The 6,920-nt window shown below is 39.9% G+C and overlaps 1 pseudogene; it reads right to left on the bottom strand.

Annotated features, from left to right (window-relative positions):
* Positions 1 to 5,408: 5,408 nt before the first annotated feature.
* LOC148131317 (SCAN domain-containing protein 3 pseudogene) lies at positions 5,409 to 6,453 on the bottom strand (annotated as a pseudogene).
* Between the last annotated feature and the right edge of the window lie 467 nt (positions 6,454 to 6,920).

Raw genomic sequence — 6,920 nt, 5'->3', positions numbered from 1 at the left:
CTGTATTCGAGTATTGGTCTAGCAAATGTTTTGTATGCTCTAGTTATTAGTGTAATATTACCAGAGAAAAAGCTACGTAAGAATAGGTTAACAACTCTTGTATCGTTTCAATTTTAGTATTGTGCTGCCGAAGCGAGCACAGGTTAACAACTCTTAACGCCTTTTTGGCTATGTAGTTACAGTGGGCTCTAGCATTTAGATCATTAGAGATGAGTACTCCAAGATCCTTGACAGAGTTTGGATCATCAACAAGGTCTTGACTATTCAGCCTGTATTTTATTTTCTGATTTTTTTTGCCAATATAATAGTATTTCTTTGTTGAGGTTTGAAATTGCCATTTGTTTTACTATTCTGATACATAGTCAAGGTCTTTTTGAAGGGTAGCAGCATTGTCTGTGGTGTTGAATAGCTTTACATCATCAGCGAAGATAATGCAGTTGCTCTTGATATGATCACAGAGGTCATTTATGTAGAGTATGAAAAGAGTTTGGTCCTAGAACACCGCCTTGGGGGACACCACTGTCCCCCAGAATTTGATAGGACGCTCCCAATTTTGACCATTTGTTGTCTGTTTGACAGGAATGCTTCTATCCAGTTATGCAGGTGTCCAAATATACCGTAAGATTATAGTTTTAGGAGTAGTTTGTCATGTACCACTGAACTAAAGGCTTTACAGAAGTCTATGTAGATTGCATCTATTGCTTTGCCCTGATCGAGTTTTGTAGTCCATATGTTTTTGCAGTGTAAGAGTTGCAGATTACAGGATAGTTTTTTCCTGAAACCAAATTGTTTATTGGAGAGTAGGTTATTTGTCTCTAAGTGGAGGATGATGGATTGGTTAATACTTGATTCCATGACTTTACAGGTGACGCAGCATAAAGAGATTGGTCTGTAATTTTCAATTAGGCTGGGGTCTCCCTTTTTGAAGATGGGGATGACTGTGGCTTGTGACCATAGTTTTGGCAAGGAGCTGGTCCTGAAAGATTTTTCAAAGATTATGCTTAGAGGTTCAGCTATGGCAGTGGATAGCTTTTTTAAGAAGTAGGCACATGTTCCATCTGGTCCAATAGATAAAGATGGTTTTAGATTGTGTAGTGCTTTTTCAACATTGTCTTCTGTAAAATCGATATGTATTAGATCATTGTAGTTGTCTGTGGTTCGACTAGGAAATACTGGGCATGATCCATTGCTGTTTACAAATACTGAGCCAAGGAATGTGTTAAAGAGGTTGGCTTTAATAGTGTCGTCATTGCAGTCTTTACCATTAGGTCCTTTCGGGGGTGGGATGGACCTTGAGTCTTTTATTTTGTTGTTTACAAAATTGTAGAAAGCATGGGTGGAATTGGTGCATAGAAGGTTTTCTTCTTGTTTAATGTGATAATTGGTGCAGTTTTTATCTGGTGGCATAAATTTTTGTATCGGCTTTTGAAGTTGGCAACATGACCAGATTTGTTTTTCTGCCAAAGTGATTTCTTTTTGGATTGAAGCTTCCTTATTATTATGGGTAATTTGTTTCTTCAGGTTTTGGGAGTTGTTAATGGTACATATAGTTTGATGAGTCTTTTGACTTCAAGTAAAAATATGTTGTAATGGTCTTCAACAGTATTGCATCCAGAGAATAGAAATTGCCAATCAAGGGATGAGAGATCATTGTTTATAATATCATAGTTGCCTTTTTTGAAGTTATAATTGGGGATTCCGTCATTGTGATGATTTTTGTGTGGACGTATGTTGAGACAAAAGTCAATCATGTTGTGGTCACTGTTGGAAAAGGGTTCTTTAATTTGTATTCCGTAAATTGAATTGAATTGATACTGCTACAGAGTGCCACATTTTTCAGAAGACTGGAAGCATAGAGATCCATCCCTTCTTTATAACTTTTGGGTTCCCCCACCTCTTGCTGTTGTGGTCAGCAGTTATTGCAGAGTGTAAATGAAAGTGCTTTGAGTTTTAAATGGGCTGTCAGAAAGCATTTGGCACTGGCAGGAAGAAGCTGGAAAATGACAGCTCATTTCAGTTTTAACAAAGTGCTTTGAGGGCTGCCAAATTTTCAGGCACGGATTAGTCCTTGGAGGTCTAGGTTCCTTTTTCTGTATGCTTTGTGGGAGGAAAACAGAGGGGAAGATGAGAGTGGGGAGATTCTTCCCAGGAAATGAACTACTTCTCCCTAATTCTCAAAAGAGTACAAATGCAATTTAGTGATTAACAACACCCTAAGGGTAATCAACCTGAGGGTTGATTAACAACAACCCTAAGGCTAAATGCTTATACTGTTCACAGGAGGAATAAGCAAATGGCATAGGAAAAAAAAGGCCCCCAAATATTAGCAGGGTATTTATTTAGCCCATGTCCTTTAAGATCTTCACTTCTCCTTTGCAGTTTTGTCAATAGATTTTTGGTTTTAGTGGGGAGTGAATTGATGCCAAACCAGAAAGTTTCACTGGCTATCTAAGAAGCTGAATAGGACCTGCTGTGCAATTGGAAGTCAGAAAATTGCCAGGAAGCAGCTCTTATAGGAAAAAGAACACCTGCAGTAACATCCAATTCCATCTCATTCTCATGACTTTTCTTATACCTTGTCCTGCTCTCTGATGAAAAAAAGAAGCAGCGAATGTGCCTACATCTCCATCCATTATCATTATCATTACATAAGACATTTTTCTGAAGATGTTGAAAAATACTCTTTATTTCATGATTCAGGGCTGTCTTGATCATCAACAGAGAGATGGGGATCATTTGTTTTAAACAAATAAACGAGGAAGCAGAAAATGAGCTTGTATTTATCAGTCATTGATTGAATTCTTAATTTCAACAGGGTGAGATTCAATATTTTCTTAGCATTGCTCCAAATGATTCTTTCCTTCTCCAGCAGTTTCAATAAGTCCATAAGTACTGACTCCTTTGTCGGATACATGAACATTTTGAATAGAAATTAAGGCAGAAAAAGAAGCTGAGCCATTTTGGTCTTCAAACATAGAAGCCAAATTGTCATCACCTCTTAGGTCTCCTTCTCCTTTACTCTGAGTCTGGTTATATTCCAACAAGAAGACGCTGAAGCCAAAGAAGATAATTTTAGTAGCTTTTCAAGGGCTGCCAGGTATCTTCCCCTGGTCATGGTCCTGATTTGGTCCGATCAATATTCTTATAAACATTTTGAAAATTGAAATGTGCATACTTACCCGGTGATAATTTTGATTTTTGGTAGGCATGGAATATTACATTCCAGAGTTTGTTATAGTTTTCACATTCTATATCCCACAAGGATTGCTTTTCTCAATAAGATTTGAAAACCATCTAGATATAGGACTACCAGACCTGGGTTGCAAAAATTGTGGCAACAAAGGGTTGGAGTTTTCTGTATCTTTTTTTTTCCTGCATTTTTGCAGAACTAGTAACCCTAAGCCAGGGCAATATTCTGGACTGACATTGAGTAGTATTTCATATAATATCTTGGATATTGTACAAAGTAGATGCATTGAGTAGTACAATTGTGTTTTCTTTCTCAATGTAGAATCTAGATAGATCGTAACGGTAGTTGATCAAAATAGGTCTCAGCAGCAGAGGTAAAGGAGGCAAGTGATGAAATGCACATGATGATGCCATAAATTGTAGGTTACTTGCATCCCACATTGGGATCTTAAGTACAAATAGATGGTGTTGATGTGTTGATGTCACTGCTTGTATGCTGTTATTTCTCCACCATCTGATTAGTTACCCTCAGCAGCTAGCAGGACAAAGAATCCCACTTCTCTCCATGTTGTGAATCCTTGAGAGAATCAGTTTACATGTGAATCAGTAGCAATAAAATAAAGGGCGTAGGTTGAGCTTCCAGGTAACTCTAGGTAAAATCATTATGTGAAACATGGGATTGTAAAAGAAACAAAAAATGCTGTATTTCTTGATGTTTTATGAATCATCATATTTTTTTAATCGTGGAAACTAGTCATTTGAAGAAAATTTAAGTATTTTGAGATAAGATAAGAAGAACTTTATTGTCATTGTACAAGTACAACGAAACTGTAGATACACCCCAGCAACTGTTCTCAATACAATAAAATCAGAGCACTTAAAGATGAAGATAAGAAAAATAGACTACCCGCGTCTCCATTTGCAGTTAGAGAGTAAAATATCTACGAATATAGACAAAATATACATCCAACTCTGACTGTGATGCTTTGCCGAGTGTAATGCACAAGAGATGGATTGTACTGTAATAAGTTATAATACCTCTGAACGAGGTATTGCGATTTCACATCTTTTCACATCTTAATAAGGTAGTGACTTTGTATTTATTTGCAGTTCGGATGGCCCAGGGAAAGAAACTATTTGTTAGTCTAGTGGTGTGGGATTTTATTGACCTAAAGCACCGTCCAGACGGCAGCAGGTCAAAAAGATAATTGCCAGGGTGTGAGGGGGTCTTCTATGATGACCTTGATTCTGCTTTGGCAGCGGTACCTGGCTAAGTCTTCCAGGGAGGGCAGAGGGCAACCAATGATCTTTTGAGCTGTACAGTTTTCCTGTCCTCAGCTGAGGAACCTGCATACCACACACCTAGACAGTATGTCAGAGTGTTCTCCACAGAGGCTTTATAGAAAGCCAGCAACAGCTTCTTATCCAGATTGTTTTTCCTGAGAACCCGCAGGAAGTGCAGCCGCTGCTGAGCCTTCTTCACTATGGCCTTGGTGTTAGGGGACCAGGAGATATTAGCTGAAATATGGATGCCAAGGAATCTGATCGTTGGGACAGTTTCCACTCATTCTCCGTTGATGATGAGTGGGGTGTGGTCCTGTCCATGTTTCCTGAAGTCCATAATCAGTTCTTTGGTTTTATGGACATTCAGTGACAGATTGTTCTGTGAACACCAGACAGACAGGTTCTCTACTTCTGCCCTATATGCCATCTCATCCTCTCTGGAGATGAGACCAATCACGGTCGTGTCGTCCGCAAACTTTATGATGGTGTTCGTTGCGTGGCTTGGTGAGCAATCAAAGATGTACAAAGCATATAGCAGGGGGCTCAAGACACAACCCTGTGGGGAACCAGTACTGAGTGTAATAGTGGAAGAAAGGTGGGGGCCAAGTCTAACAGACTGTGGTCTGTTTGTCAAAAAGTTCTTAATCCAGGAGCACGTGGGGGTGGGGACCTGCAGATTATACAGTTTGGTTACTAGTATATCTAGGATGATAGTGTTAAATGCAGAGCTATAGTCCACAAAGAGCATCCTCACATAGCTCTGTTTGTTCTCTAGATCAGTGGTCCCCAACCTTTTTTGTACCAGGGACCAGTTTCACACAGAAACACTTTTTCAAGGACCGGTTAGGGTTATTTATTTATTTATTTATTTATTTTTATTTATTTTTTATTTTATTTACTATTACACTATAATATCAACTCACCAAAATGTAGAATCAGTAGGAGCTCTGGGCTTGTTTTCCTGCAACTAGACGGTTCCATCTGGGGGTGATGGGAGACAGTGACACTCGAATTGTACTCCTTATATCCAGTCTACTCCGTAGTCTTGTTTTTGTTGCTGTCAATGCAGAAAACCCCGCCTCACAAAGATAAGAGGTTGAAAATGGAAGCAGGACTTTCAGTGCTTTTGTGGCAATGTCAGGATGTTCTGCTTTGACTTTACTCCAGAATGCAAAGAGATTTGAAGTTGTTTCAAACATGGATTTAAGGCCACCATCATTTGCAATTTCAACTAGTTGTTCCTCTTCTTGTAGGGTTAAAGTTGATTCCCCTGGCTTGTTCACAAATGGGTTCCGGATCCATTCCTTCCCCAGCCTGGGGTCTTTTGCGATGGCGAAGTAATGCTCAAACTCTTTTGAAAGCTGCAACAGGTGATCATGCACTAACTGGGTGAATGAAGGTCCAAACTCAATCTCTTCCATAATCCCTGCTACTATGTGAAACATGTCAAATATCCCTGTGTTCACTCTCCGTCTCCATAACTCCAGTTTGGCTTTGAATGCTGCAACCTTATCTGCCAACTTGAAAACAGTTGTCATCTTCCCCTGAAGTGAGAGATTGAGTTCATTGAGCAGGTTAAAAAATGTCACACAGGTAAGCAAGTTTCAAGATCCAATCAGCATCACTGAAGTATGCTGCCAGTGGTGACTGTTTTTCCAAGTAAAATCTCTGCAGTGACTCTCTTAACTCAAAAACTCTTGCCAGCGATTTACCTCTTGAAAGCCATCTCACTTCTGTGTACAAGAGAAGGCGTCTATGTTCTGCATCCATCTCTTCACAGAGCTGTTCGAACAGACGTGAATTCAGGGCATGTACTTTTATGTGGTTAATAATTTTTACCACAGCTTGCAAAACGCTCTTAAGCTCAGGTGGCATTTTTCGGCTTGCCAGCATTTCCCTATGGATGACACAGTGTGTGGACTCACATTCAGAGGCGACCTCCTTGATCCGCGTTGTCAGACCTGAAAGCTGCCCAGTCATCGCAGCCGCTCCGTCCGTGCATACACCAACACAGTGCGACCAATTAAGCCTCCCTGATATGTACTCGTTCAAGGACATGAATAACTGCAGCTGTGGTGTTAGTTGGCAGAAATAGTGAACATAGCAAATCCTCATGTACATCCTCCTGAAAAATGTATCTCACAAAAACGAGCAATATTGCTTTGTTGTCAACATCTGTAGATTCATCCACCTGAATCGCGTACCATGGTGACTCATTAATCCTCTCAAGTAACTGCCTCAGTGTCCTCTGCTATTTCATTAATTCTTGTTACGGTTCTCGCCGAAAGGGGGATGTTTTCAACCTTTTTCACTGCAGCCTCTCCGAAAAGTTCACTGCAAATGTCCTTTGTAGCAGGCAAAATCAATTCTTCCCCAATAGTAAAGGGCTTCTTAGCTTTAGCAATGCGGTCCGCGACCAGGAATGATGCTTTTAGCGCGGACACATT

This window comes from Notechis scutatus, chromosome 3 (assembly GCF_049901735.1).
Source record: "Notechis scutatus isolate UNSWTSFEM ecotype Mainland chromosome 3, rNotScu1.2, whole genome shotgun sequence".
Classification (NCBI taxonomy): Eukaryota; Metazoa; Chordata; class Lepidosauria; order Squamata; family Elapidae; genus Notechis; species Notechis scutatus.
Note: the sequence above shows the minus strand (reverse complement) of the source record. Positions and strands in the feature narration are given on the sequence as shown.